At 36.3% G+C, this 15,296-nt stretch overlaps 1 protein-coding gene across 3 annotated transcripts in view; it reads left to right on the forward strand.

The window, feature by feature from the left end:
- The window catches only part of ITGA9 (integrin subunit alpha 9), a 5,160,704-nt gene that overhangs the window by 3,475,672 nt on the left and 1,669,736 nt on the right, over positions 1 to 15,296 (forward strand). The gene's annotated exons all lie outside the window — the stretch shown is intronic.

Raw genomic sequence — 15,296 nt, forward strand, 5'->3', positions numbered from 1 at the left:
ATTCCTTGTTGGAATACTGGTTAATATGTTTACCTCACTGACGCAAGGTACAAGGTTTGATTCTCTAGGACCCTATAAACAGCGTTTCCATGACTGGATGTATAGTGAGCAGATGCCCAATGCTTTCCCTGATTTTAGTTGCAGGAAGCGGAAGTCTGGTATGCTACCTTGGTGCTCTGTAGGTGACCATCCTGTCATCAGAAGGTCTCCAGACATCGATAAAAACTACAACTTTTTTTTGCCCTCCAACTTGCAGGGTATTTCTAACTACTGCAGTAGGCATTGGTGACATAATCAGATTCAAAACCTTCCACATTAAGGATCTCCAGGTCACATGAGGATGAAGCTTTACCCTGTCTGTGTTATATTGGTTTATATCCTAGATTAATTTCTCCAAGTCTTTGGGTTTCTAGTACTATGATGAGATACATGAATAAACCCATTCCTAAGTCAAAGTATGATTAAACTTCACAAAATTAGTATTGGTTCAATCATTGATGTTAGCCAAAGGTACCATTTGCAGCACCCACAATGTTACAGAAATGACTCCTGTAATTCAGCGAGAATTACATTTATTGGTAACATATTCTAAATTTGACTGTAAATTCTTTCTTATGATGTTCATTGCTCCTACTATGATTACAACTGCCTGAGTATTCTTCTTTCACACTACTCTCATTTTTGCCTGCAAATCCTGGTATTTTATGACTTTGTGTCTCTCTGTATGTAAGACACTGTAGTCACTGGGTGTGGTGATTTCGATGATCAGTACTGCTTTTATCTTCTTTTAATGGACTACTATATCTGTTTTTTTCACATCTATTTTCTGAACTGTTAGTAATGGGTGATCCCATGTGATGTAAACTTCATCAGTGTCTATAATGCTTTGGGGATCATGTTTCCAATGGTTCTCAGCTGTGTCAATATTGTAATGTTTGTACAATCCCCAGTGCAGCAGTTTTGCCACATTATTATGCCTTTCAGTATACAGGCCTTCTGCCATCAGTATACCACACCCGGGTCAATGTCAAGCCCCTGTATCACCCTCACCCCTCTGCTAAGTATATATATATATATATATATATATATATATATATATATATATATATATATATATATACCCACACCATTTCCAACATTACACAACAGTGGACAAGGGGTAAATTCCCATTTTCAATATTCTGAGTTTTTGATACTTTGGTTTTCAATCTTGAAATTTAGATCATAACACATATAATACCTAGTAAAAAGATGTGCAACTTTTTCCAGTTCTGTTTTCAGAACCTGCATTTGTCTGTTTCTTCCACTTGTTCAGTGAGGCTACCTATTGAAATGTCAGCACTCAAAATGCCAACAAGCCGAAAAAAAGACTGAAAACATAGGAGAAGGGCAAAGATCATTCTCCTCCTTAAAACTCCTTTTTGTAGTAGGGCAAGCCCCCAAACTTATAAATATGTATATATATGGGTCTCCTTCTAATGACCGAAACGCCGATTCGCCGACAGTGAAATAACCGACACGAAACGACCGACAACGCAGTTGACCGACACGCTCGAATCCCGACAGACGGAAGACCGACAAGGGGAATGTGTAAGCGCGACCTGGTAAGTATGCGATAGTGAGGGATTTAGGAGTAGGGAGCGGACAGGTAAGTGTGCAATACTCAGGGATGTAGGGTTAGGGTGTGTGATAGGTGAGTGTGCGGTAGTGTCGGAGTTTGGGGTTCGGGGTGTGTAAGTGAGTTAGGGTTAGGGTGCAGGTAGGGAGAGTGTGCGGTAGTGTCGGAGCTTGGGGTTGGGTGTGTAAGTGAGTTAGGGTTAGGTGCAGGTAGGGAGAGTGTGCGGTAGTGTCGGAGCTTGGGGTTGGGTGTAAGTGAGTTAGGGTTAGGGTGCAGGTAGGGAGAGTGTGCGGTAGTGTCGGACCTTAGGGTTAGGGTTTGGGTTAGGGCTAGTGGATATGTGTTGTAGTGTACTGTGTTGTTTACGTGTAGTGTGTCGGTGTTATGGTGTTCGGTGTTTCGCGTTGTCGGGTTTGTGTGTTGTCGGTTTTCTGGCGTCGGTTATTTCACTGTCGGCGAATCGGCGTTTCGGTCATTAGAAGTAGACCCATATATATATATATATATATATATATATATATATATATATATATATACACTCTGAGATTGCCATACCATGAAGAAAAGGGAATATTCTGAGAAATGGCATCTTGGACTTAGTGAATATAAGTCTGTTTATTCGGCCATTCAGTCTCCATATTTTGGAACTCACTCTAGTGGATTCCAGCATTTCAGATTGTTACCATTCAATGGACCTTGTAAACCAATGTGTACGTAGTCTGCTATCTTGGGCCACTAATATTATTAATCTTTCATATTTTGTTTAAATTCACCTGTCCTTAATCATTTTTGTATCAGATCCTGAGAGGCTTGTGGTTGTCCCAGGAGTTTTCTGTGTCTGCAACTATTTTATGTCTTTTCCATACGTCTTGCCTTCTCATATGATCCTTCTGCTTTATATTCTTTTTTTGTTGTTGTTGTTTTTTAGTACATTTGGTTGCTGCATAATTTTGTCCATTTCTGGTTTGATTTCCATTTCCACCTGACACCAATATGGTTCTACTAAGCTAAGCAGAGAAGTCATCTTAGACATCTTCTTCTCATGTTTTAAAAGTTTCATTTTCTTTGGAGCTGGTGAAGTCAGCAGGTATAAATGCAGTCCTCTGATTGCAGATCTATACATGTAATCAGTTTCAAGGAGGCCCATACCTTCTTCAGAATGAGGAGTATATAATGCTGATATACAATGGCTTTTATATATCATTTGATGAAAGTGAACCATTGTTTTGTTTTCATGTCCAGCTGATCCAGTATCTTTTGGGGTCAATCAATCACCCAAAACTGTAAGTTAGAACAGGAAGAACACATTGGTTTATAGCTTGAATTTTTCTCCTAGATATCAGAGCTGTTTCCATTATTAATTTTAGCCTTCTAAAGTACTCCTTACTTTGTTTTGTTTGTACTTGTTCATGTTTTATTGTCGATCCTTCATCAGTTCCAAAATGTTTCTACACTCCTTTCTGCTCAAGTTGTTTTATATCACATTCCTATCTCAGACGGATATTTTCTTGGTGCTGCAGCTTTCCTGCTTTAAATGTTGCTTTTGCACATTTCTCAAGACCAAATGGCATTCTTATATCATCTGAGAAAATTTTAACTATTTACAGATGTGCTTTCAGCTCCTCATTTGAAGAACTATACAGTTTTAAATCATTCACAAAAAGAAGATGAGAAGCCTTTATACTTTGTTGTTTTCTGGGAGCCAAACTATAACCTTAATATGGGTTTAAGGGCAAAAAAAAAAAAAAAAAGAGCAGCAGTGACAGAGTCACCCTGGAATATCCCCCTTTGAATTTTTGTCCTTGGGATAATAATTTGCCCTTTATCATGGCTTAGCTGCAGAGTAGTTTGGCACTGTTTCATAGTCAGTGTAATGTAATTGATCAGTGTACAGTGTATCATGTACATCTGTTAAGAACTTCTTTACTCATGAATTGGGATGCTATCAAATTGCACCATATCAGATCTCTTTCTTTCCCATGTCCAAGTTTCAGTTTTATACCTTTCAAAAATCTCCAAGTGTTGTTCTTTATATTTTCGTACTTTCTCTGTCATTTCTTTTTTTAAGTGGTCCAAAGTTTCTTTGTCTATATAATAATGTTTTTCATTGATCTGTTGTAGTAATGAACAAAAATTGCCTTTGAAGCCTTTGACAGTTTTTCTTGGGCAAGTGTTTTTCTTTATTCTAATTTTTCTCTCAATCCTTTTGAATATTTTCTCTCTCTAAATTCTGGGCTTCTTGCATAATAGTAACAATACATAACTTCTTTCTTATCCTCAATAGTCCACTATATCATCTTTATGGCTCTTTTCTAGCTTGTCAGTTTTTGAGTGTTTTTGTAGACTACTAGTACTACCTTCTACAACAGGGGGATTCATCATATTGGATTAATTTGTGTTGCTACAGATTCAGGTGATGATGCCATAAATTCTCTAGGATCAACCCTAGAAAATGTTTGTTTAGGTCATATCTTATACCTGATCAGTCAATATCTTAATGGTCTTCTCTAAGTTTTCCTCTTCCAAATTTAAGGTATGCAAACTAATGAAGCTACTTGAGTCTAAACCAGTAATAGTGTATTTTATAATTTACTTATTATCAGTCATATTCCCATACCTTTCCCTACAACTTTTTCTCAGCTACATCACTGAAGCCCAGTAAGTTTTATATGGGTCAGGATCAGAGTATTTTTTGAATAAAAATGCGGTGGCTGAACAAGGCAGTGTAGGCCTTATAGCACTACTCTTTATATGAACAACATAGATGTGTTATACTGCAACACTAGCTAAACAAATGGTTAATTATAATAGTACTTGAACTGCTTCAAAGAAAACAGCTGTTGTGAATACCCTTAATAGGGACAAAGAAAACAGATCCCTAGACGGATCTGGGTAGGTAAATTCTCCATCTGATTCCATAGTTGTTAGGTCCATTAACTATTAGAGACACATGGCATGGTACTTGGGGGAAATCATTAATAATATGGGGGATTTAGCTCAGAGAATCCAGTCGACAAACTAGAGTCGCACGTTACTAAGTGTCAATATGACTAGTTACACGTAAATGTAGATATGACTAGTCACATGTTACTAAGTGTAGATATGACTAGTCACATGTTAGTAAGTGTAGATATGACTAGTCACATGTTACTAAGTATAGATATGACTAGTCACATTAGTAAGTGTAGATATGACTAGTTACATGTTACTAAGTGTAGAAATGACTAGTCACGTTAGTAAGTGTAGCTATGACTAGTTAGTCACATGTTAGTAAATGCAGATATGACTAGTCACATGTTACTAAGTGTAGATATGGCTAGTCACATGTTAGTAAGTGTAGATATGACTAGTCACATGTTAGTATGTGTAGATATGACGATACGAGCCAGCTACAGTATAACAGCTTCTGCTGCAGTTCCACCATTTTCTGAAAGATGTTGAAGCTCAGTTACTATCTCAAAAAAAAAAGACACAATAAGGGTGAGCAGTTAATTTTGAAAATGCCAATAATACCTTTAAATTGTTTTTTGCAGGTATATATCCCCCTGCACCCCCAGTATGGGGGATGCACCCTGATACCCCTACCTGAATACTCCAAGACACAGCAGTCTCAGACATAGCATATGATAACTCCATTTTTGTGCATTCAGTCTTGTTGCTCTGATGCAAGCATTTACAGGTCTGTTCATTCCAAATGTAACTGAAGGGATATAAAGCAGATGTCTATTCTTCTGGTCCAAGAAACAATAGATACTGTCCTTCCAAGTTTTCATCTTCTTAAAAAAAAAACAGACCATGGATCAATAGTACAAGAAAGAAGAGCACCAGTTTAGTAAACAAACATCAGCAGTCAAGAACAGGAACAAAACAACAAAAATGACAAGCCTCCCAATAGGACACATAGCTTTATTCAGACTCTGTATGACTCTAAACCTGAAACTCTAGAGGGAAGGATCTCTGTTTTTAAAGGAAAACTCTACCACTTAAACTGAAAAATGTGTTTTGTTTTATAATTATATCTGTAATTTATGCACTACCGATGAATCTAAATTACTCTTTTATTTATATTTTAATTGTGTATACCCCAAAATGGCTATCCTGGGGACTGCCATAGAGAAATAATTTTGTTTTCAGTTTGTCCTCCTCCCAGAATTAAGTTTTTCTCCCTAAATTTGTGATATAACCAATACACCATAAATAAAGTTATTTTTATCCTCAATTTAATTACAGTTACACCACTTTTAGGTGGTATGTGAAGGCAAAAAAAACTTTTTTAACCAGATTACTTTGATCAGTGCGTGCTATAAGCTTCTAAAAGTGCATCACTGAAGTGGTCAGATCTATAATCCTTAAAAAATTTAGACCGTCTCTCTGTCCCACATTCTTGTTGGCTATGGAAGTTGTAAGCTCTTCTCATTCATTGTTGGCTGAGAGTTGTTACTTCAGGGAAATATTGAGGCATTTGAAAGTAACCTGTAGTTTATAGCACTTTGCCTGAGTAGTTACCTGAGCCACACGATTAAAAGCAGTATTACACTGAACAATAATGAGCATATTTACCAGTCTGTATATTATAGTATTGCAGTATAATGTACTACTGTTGGTCATACAAATATTCCTCCAACAACTCACTGTGGAAAAGAGATTCACTTTAATTCTTTATAGAGCCTTACCAAATTCAGTAAAGCACAATCTCAAGGCAGTAACCAACAATGAAAACTACAGCATCTGTCTTGTCTAGACTGTGTCATGCAGTCTGAGATAAATTCCTTTCTGAAACAACATGAGATTTAAGCATGGTAAAAAAGTGGGGTCTTCATGACTTGCAATATGTAAAAACTGCAAATGAAAATACTAATCGGTATTGAAAGGATTCTGGTTATTAAACAACATCTAGGAGGTATAGTCAGAACATATAACTCTGGGAGGACGTTAACTGCTTGGAGTTGAGTAATTACCTGAGTCACACGATATGTCAAAATAACTGGTTATCTAGTAATGACAGATGAAAGGTGAAGGAACATTCAGTGCATGATATGCCATCCAGTTTTGTTTCCCCTTCAGTTCTGGAGTCTGTAACACTTGGACCAAAACACAAGTTTCAGAGAGGTGTTTCAAAAACTTATGGTGACTTATTCTGTCCAGTCCCTGCCTCTTTTGCTGACTGTTGTTGAATTCTGTTCAGGGTTCTTTCTTTTACTAAAGAATGAAGGTCATCGATGGCCTATTCAGGTTACAGACAAAAGAAAAATGAAAATTTTAACTCCACACATTATCCATTCTCTTGTTATAAAGATAGGAATTCTGATAATCTTAGAATATCAAGAATGCTTGTCTATATATTTCCATTCAGAAGACTCACAAATATTTCCTAAGGATTCACATGAAGAATTCCCAGTATCTTTTCACCCTCATGCCATGTGGCCTGCCCTATTTCTCGAACTGCCCACCTATGACTTTATGGTGTGTATATTAACTCTTGCTTAGATGAGTGTTTGAAACGAGACTTTTTTAAAAACCTCTTTATTGACATCACACATGACATAATGACATGAATATTAAAAGAAAAAGCAAACCATTTCAAACATTTATTGACACATTATAAAATATAACTTCTTTCTTAATTATTATTCAAATTAACATGGCATAGATTATCAAGTCCTGCCTTCCATGAAATATCACTCATCCTCCTGAACATTTTTGTGAATACTTTGCTCCTCATAGATTCTATTTCTTTCTACATAGTTTGCATATTCTTGGTTTCAAAGGATCCTACCTACAATTGTTTACAACACTGAATAATTAGTTACAGCTGGTTTTGGGTTTGATTTCCATTTTCTAGCAACTGTTTATTGGCAGCTAACAGCATTAAACTTAGTAGAGCCTTCCTTTGTGGGCAATTCAGTTTATTTATCCCAGCCCAAAAGAAGCATTTCCTTTGTTAAAATTACTAATTCCACTGACATTTCTGACAAATAGTGTAGGGAATTTGTAAAATCTGACAATTTGTTATATTCCCAAAAAAAAACATGTTCCCATGTTCCCCTCTCTATATCACAACAGCAGCAATTACTGTTTACCTGTGGAAAATTCTCTGAAGCTTAATTGGAGTATAAAAATACCTGTTCAAATACTTCCATGCTGAAGTCTTAAATCTTATAGATTGTGTTGCATACGTGGGAGCCGTACACATATATTCCCATTGTTTCTGTGTATACTGCCTTTACATTCTCATTTCCTAATCTTTACTTGGGAGCCGTACACATATATTCCCATTGTTTCTGTGTATACTGCCTTTACATTCTCATTTCCTAATCTTTACTTGGGAGCCGTACGCATATATTCCCATTGTTTCTGTGTATACTGCCTTTACATTCTCATTTCCTAATCTTTACTTGGGAGCCATACACATGTATTCCCATTGTTTCTGTGTATACTGCCTTTACATTCTCATTTCCTAATCTTTACTTGGGAGCCGTACACATGTATTCCCATTGTTTCTGTGTATACTGCCTTTACATTCTCATTTCCTAATCTTTACTTGGGAGCCATACACATGTATTCCCATTGTTTCTGTGTATACTGCCTTTACATTCTCATTTCCTAATCTTTACTTGGGAGCCGTACACATATATTCCCATTGTTTCTGTGTATACTGCCTTTACATTCTCATTTCCTAATCTTTACTTGGGAGCCGTACACATATATTCCCATTGTTTCTGTGTATACTGCCTTTACATTCTCATTTCCTAATTTTTACTTGGGAGCCGTACACATATATTCCCATTGTTTCTGTGTATACTGCCTTTACATTGTCATTTCCTAATCTTTTCTATTCTCTTCAGATTCATTCTTATTTTATTGTGCATTATTTTACATGCCCTGCCAAGAATCTTTTTTTACAGCAGCTTGTGTTCTAGACTCAACTATAAACTCAGTCAATGCTGATCTTTCATTTAGCATTCCTTATGACTTACAATACCAGTGACAGTTTTTTGCAGTAATAGTTAAGGTTTCCTAGCCCTTTCTTTGTGCTTGTACTGTTATCAATCCCTCCAATCTTCTGCTTGACCTCATCCCACTCTGATTTTTTCCTCCGTAATTATATGCTCCCAATATCTTTCTCCCTTTGCTAATTTTCTTCTGAGAATTCTAGCTTCCTCTTGCCTGTTTCTGTCTCTCTACTTGCAGTTATCCCTGTTGGTAAAAATCTCCTTTCACCATGCCCATGTTGGATTAGCTTTCAAAATGGTTCCTCCTTCTTTGTAAATATAATATTCTGTATGATGGTTAGTATTCTCTTTACGTGCCAGCATCCAATAATCCTACTGTGTCCTAATTGTATAATCCCCCATTTCAGCAAAATTTCTTTCCATTTTGATTTGCATCTTCTGCTTGTATTACATAGCTCTAAAGTGTCTCTTCAAATCTATAACCTGAACCGCCTTGTTCTGTGAGGAGAGAAAATATATTCCACAAAATTCTTGCTGTCCTCCCCTTCCAGATAAGTTCCTTCATTTCTTTATTAATTATGGTCCACAGCATCTCCTCTGGTTCACAAAAATATGAATGATCTGTACACAGTATTAGAAGGGCTAGAAACGTTTTCACTACTTGTACTGCACTATCCATATACATATTCAAGAGCTTACAACTTCTCAGTGTTTTTTTTATCTTTCTAGTCTCTTCCCACATATTCTTTGTAGCCATATTTGATTCCTTTTTAATCCAAACACCTAAGTACCTCAACTTATTTCTTCATAAATAAGGGACTTGCCGATCCAATGCATGTATGGGAACATATTTGAATGTTATAGCATTTTTATCTTCATTTATTTTATATCATTAAAAAGTTGAAACTGTCTCGTAATGTTCCACAGTACTAATGTTCTATTTCTGGATTTTCAAATGTAAAATAATACTATCTGCAAGTAAGGCTATTTTTTCTTAAGAACATACCAGCTGTTTGCCACTGGCTTCAAGGATAAGGCAAATAACCAAGGAGGAAAAGGACAACCCTCCTTGATTCCTTTGTTTAAGCAGCTTGTCAGAAAAGAACCTTCCTACTTTGGCCCTTCATGTATCTTCCTAATTAACCCCATTATTCCATCAGAAAATGCAAATGCTGCCTCAGAATCACAGCTAACTGTATCAAATGCCTTCTCTGCATCAAGACCCGCCAACAATAATGGGCTCTTCTTGCACTCTGCTTCCTTTTGAGTCATTTTTTTATTTTTATTTATTTTATTTAACATTTGTTGACCGGGAATGTCCAACTAGCTTTCACAGAGCCATATCTGTCATTTTGGCAATACCATAGCTACTCTTTCAGCTAGTATGGAGATAAATGCTTTATAATCATCATTCAGAATTGAAACTGATCTGTATGAAGTTGGATTTAAAGGCTTTTGCCCTTTTTGAATATCCACCACAGTGTTATTCCAAGATGCTGGTACTGTTCCTCCTTTTAAAATGTTTTTAAACAAAACATTCCAGATCTTTATCACTTTTTCCCACCTAACTTCCAAACTTCTGCAGGAATACCATCTGTCCCTATTAATTGATTTTGCATCATCATTTTATCTTAACATTTTATCTTAACATTTTATCTTATAAGGAAGTGCACAGGCATGCACTACCTTCCATGATGCTGACAAATGTACACTCACTAGAGAGCAAAATGGACTACTTAAGGATAGATCTTTCCACACAAACTAAGGTGAAAAAAGCTGTTTACTTGTGTCCACTGAAACTTGGCTGAACTCCAATATAAACGATAGTAAGGTGTATGTAGAGAGGATGGTGTTATTTCATCCTGATAGAATTCAACCTCTATGTGGCAAATCTTGTGGAGGAGGTGTTTGTGTGTGTGTGTGTGTGTGTGTGTGTATGTGTGTGTGTGTGTGTGTGTGTGTGTGGGACTGTGTGTGATTGTGTGTGTGTATATCAACAACAGATGGTGTACAAACTGTGAAATAATCGGCTCTCACTGCATGGTCAAGCACAAATCCAACAAAATCATCAAGTTTGTGGATGATACTACTGTTGTAGATCTTGTCTGGAACTGAGAGGAAACAGCCTACAGGAAAGAAAAGGAGCACCTCACAGGCTGGTGCAACAGCAACAATCTGGCCTTAAATGTAAGCAAGACCAAAGAATAAATAGTGGACTTCAGGTTGACACAGGAGGTACTTCAACCTCTGGATAGTAAGCGGGTGCCAGTAGAAAGAGTCAAAAGTACCAGGTTCCTGGGGGGTGCATATTTCTGATGACTTATGCAGAATAACTCACATTAACCAAATAGTGAAGAAGGCACAACAATTTCTGCACTTTCTATGGAAACTGAGGAAGGAAACCTGGCACAGACAATCCTCAAAACCTTCTATAGGGGGACCATTGATAGCATTCTCACTACTAACATCATCATATGGTATGGAAACTGCAAAGCATCTGACTGCAAGGCTCTCCAGAGAGTAGTGAAGGCAGCGGAAAAAATCATTGGTTCTTCGGTCCCATACATGGATGAGATTGGTGTATGGGAAGAGCTAGTAAGATCAAGAACCAAACACAACAACAGCAAATACAAAAGAACTGCCACAAAAGCCAAGGAAATACTGAATAAACCACCAGGAAGTTTAATGCAAATACCAAACGTTTTCATCCACAATTGATTAGATGACTTCAGAGTACAAGCAACAACTGTTAAACACAATTTATATAACCAATATAACAAATCACATGCCCCATACACCCTACAGTTGAGTCAGTTAAAGCAACAAACTTGTATTCTGACATACACATGACATATATAAATGCAGATAAACAACTATTTGAAAAAAAACATTAAAACTGAATTAAAAAGTCTGTTAATGTTATTTACACCTGATAAGACTTAAGTTTTTTGACACTACCAATGGATATCTGTTCATTAAGACCAGGAGAAATGCAAGCATTAAATCTAAGTTGCCATAATAACTCCCGTTGTTCCAAAAGGTCTTCCCATGGTCCACCTCTAGGGTTAGCTACCAACCAGTCTAGTCCTAAAAATAAAAAAATAATGATCTGAGTAGATGGAAACATGTTTGGCTAGGGAATTGTTCACATTTTGTTTTCTGTTATCCAAAAGGTGCTCATATATACATTCCCTTAGCTTCCTTTTAGTCTTCCCAACATAGTAACAAGTGCATTTCTGACACAGAGCCAAATAAATAACTCCTAAGGTGTTACAATTACATGGGAAAATACTTTTGATAGAAATACCATTTACACACACACGTGGTCGGCTACCAATATATATTTACACTGGTTGCAAGCCCCAGATTTCTTAGTGTCAGTTTTTTTATGCGAATATGTCATCATATTATAACCACAGGTTTCCAGAAAATTCTTTATATTTCTACCTTTCTTGTAGACTACATAATATTTCTCACCTAGTCTGTCTAATTAACCACTAAAAATGCAACAATAGACCAATTCTTGTCAAGAATGTTCCTAATTGCCCTGTCTTCAGCATAGTATTACATAACAAAACTGGTAGAATAGTCTATGTTTAAAGCATCCATTCTATTAATTATTTCTTTAACCGAATGAATATTATTCCTTACAAGGGGTATAATGGCACCTGCCTGTCTCTCTGCTTCTATAAACGATTGAGTGGAATAGACTAAGTCTGGGTGATAGCCTCTCCATTTAAACATGTTAGCCAGCACTTCTCCTTCCACTTCAAATAGATGATCATCAGAGATCATCCTTGCCAGCTGGATGTACTGGCCTTTAACAATTCCCACTTTTTGATGTCTATGGTGATTACTTTAAAAATGTAACAAACTGTTACAAAATGTGGATTTCCTATATGGTAGTTTCTATACTTTATAGGTTGACATCCTTAAATATAGTGATGTCCAAATACTTAATAGACAAAGGACTAACCTTGTGAAAACATTTTGTAAGTAAATAGTTTCCAACTACTGAGATCATCATTTTTTATTTTTTGGAGTAGACTGGTTGGTAGATAACCCTAGAGGCAGGCCATGAGAAGACCTTTTGGAACGAGAGTTATTATGGCAACTCAAACTTAATGCTTGCATTTCCCCTGGTATTAATGAACAGCTATCCATCAGTAGTGTCTTAACTCATTCACTCCAGAGCATTTCTGAAAAAGCTGCCTACTTAATTCCACCATAGGAACAACAGTGCAGCCTGAGCTCATTTTCAGAAAATCCATTTGTAATGTCGTACAGAAAACACATGCTCATAACTCTATAAGAGCTGGACTAAAAATGAAAACGTGAAAGTTGTTCAGCAGACACTGACCTTTCCAACAGTGTAAATGTTGATAGTGCGTATCGAACTCATTAGTAAATATTTGGCAAGGAATGCTGATATTGTGCATATTTTTTACCTTTTTGGAAAAGCAAAGCACAGTAGCTTGGTCAATGTACCATGTAGACCCATACAATTTGTATTTAATTTGTTTGTATGAATGTCAGCTTTAAAATGATACCTTAACCATTACTGTGTGATACTCCTTTATAGAGATATTCACAGAAATATGATTAATATAATATTTCTCATAATTGATAAATAAACAAAGCATGATATCTTATCACCTGTAACAGCAGGGGCTATATATCAGTGTACAAGATGTGTGTCTCAATTTCAGCTTCAGAATGATGCATCATTTGTGTCATCACCATGCTCCCTTGCAAAGATATGGGCATAATAATGAGAAGTATTGGAAATGTATAATTTTCATAATCCTACAAGACTAAACAAACTGTGACATCTGTGTATGCGTACAGTGCACACAGTTATTTTACTATGTTGTAAGGAATAATACTGCCTTCAAAATGAGGTATTACTTAGCACATTCAGATTCTCCCTTGCAAAGTTATTTACCAAAATATGAAAAGAAATTATAATTTCCATAACCTAAGTCCGAAACAAATTTTGATATCTGTACATGTGTACAACATACAGGCACAGTTCTTTTACCATGTTGGAACTATGAATGCTGTCTTTACAGCTTTAAAATTACATCTTAACAATTACTGTGTGATGCTCCTTTACTTAGATATTCACAGAAATCTGATTACATTTCTCATAATTGATAAATAAACAAAGCATAATATCTCATCACTTGTAACAGACAGAGACTACATATCAGCGTACATGTTGTGTTGCTCAATGTCAGCTTCAGAACTATGCATCTTGTGTGTCATTACCATACTCCCTTGCAAAGATATGGATATAATAATGGCAAATATAGCAAATGTAAAATTTTCATAATCCTACAGGACTAAAACTGTGATATCTGTATATGTGTACAGCATACAGATACAGTTCTTTTACCATGTTATAAGTGCCAATACTGTCTTCAAAATGAGGTATTAGCACAGTCACATGCTCCCAAGCAAAGTTATTTACCAAAATATGAAGAAGTCATAATTTTCATAACCTATATATATATAGGTGTACAGCATTTCAAAACAGTTATTTTATCATTTTGTATGTACTAATACTGTTTTCAAAATGAGGTTTTACTTAGCATGTTGGAATGGTCCCTACCACAGTTATTTACCAACATATGAAAAAAAAAACATATAATGAATTTCATAACCTAAGTCTGTGTGCAGCATACAGATATTTTACCATTTTAAATGAGGTTTTTATTCAGCATAGGTTCATAGGTTCATAGGTTCATACTAGGCTATCTGCCCAAGGGCATTTATAAGCCTAGCCCATAGTTATTTGGCTTTCGCCACCCCTTTAGTTTGAATCAAACGAAAGGCTACTGTCAACCTGGGTCCCCAGATCCCTGATGACTTCAGCATGTTGATATGTTCCCTAGCAGACCTACTCAACAAAATATGAAAATTATTATAATTTTCATAACCTGAGTATATGAACCATATAACCACAATGGATACCTTTATTGGTATCTTACAACAGAAATAATTGTGGAAAAGAAAAAAAGAACTTGGGGGGGGAGGGGGAGGGGGAGGGAGAGCTTCTGTATGACTCCACATATACAGAAACCAAAACCTGGCACATGCATTCATCAATGTGATAACGACTTTTAGCAATGTGAATAACAGTGCCAGCTGATGGAGGTTTTACCTGACAAGGCATAATGACTCAGTGTTATACTGTAACTGCACATATTGTAAATTAGTAATGTGATAATGAGTTGCATTTTATTACTGCGAGGTTCTGCATGCTCAAAGGTGATAATTGTTGCACACTGTTGAGCAAGCATTCATTACATTCCTGGTGCAGGTGTAAGGTAAGACTGAATCTTTCCATCTGTCAGTATAGAAGTAGTATAACATTTATATTACTGAGTCATTCCTCTCACCTAAATTCTAGATAAGTCAAAAATACTGCAAAAAATATATGGTTGCTCCAAGCCAGAATTAGTCTACAAGTAGTAGGATTAATCTCCCTGACTCATCCCACTGATTACAATGAGGTACATAAATAACAACTCAAAAATATCTAAGCTAACTGGTTGATCCATGTAAGAATTAGTGCAAAAGCATTAATAACATTTATCTCACTGAGCCATCCCTCTGATTAGGATCACTATTACCAAAACTGTCATGAATCTCCTCTTTACCATCATGTCATCCACTTCCAAGCTATGCCCTGTAAATTCATTCATTCATACAAGGAAAAC

This window comes from Protopterus annectens, chromosome 3.part0 (genome assembly GCF_019279795.1).
Source record: "Protopterus annectens isolate FY-2018-M chromosome 3.part0, PAN1.0, whole genome shotgun sequence".
Taxonomy (NCBI): Eukaryota; Metazoa; Chordata; order Ceratodontiformes; family Protopteridae; genus Protopterus; species Protopterus annectens.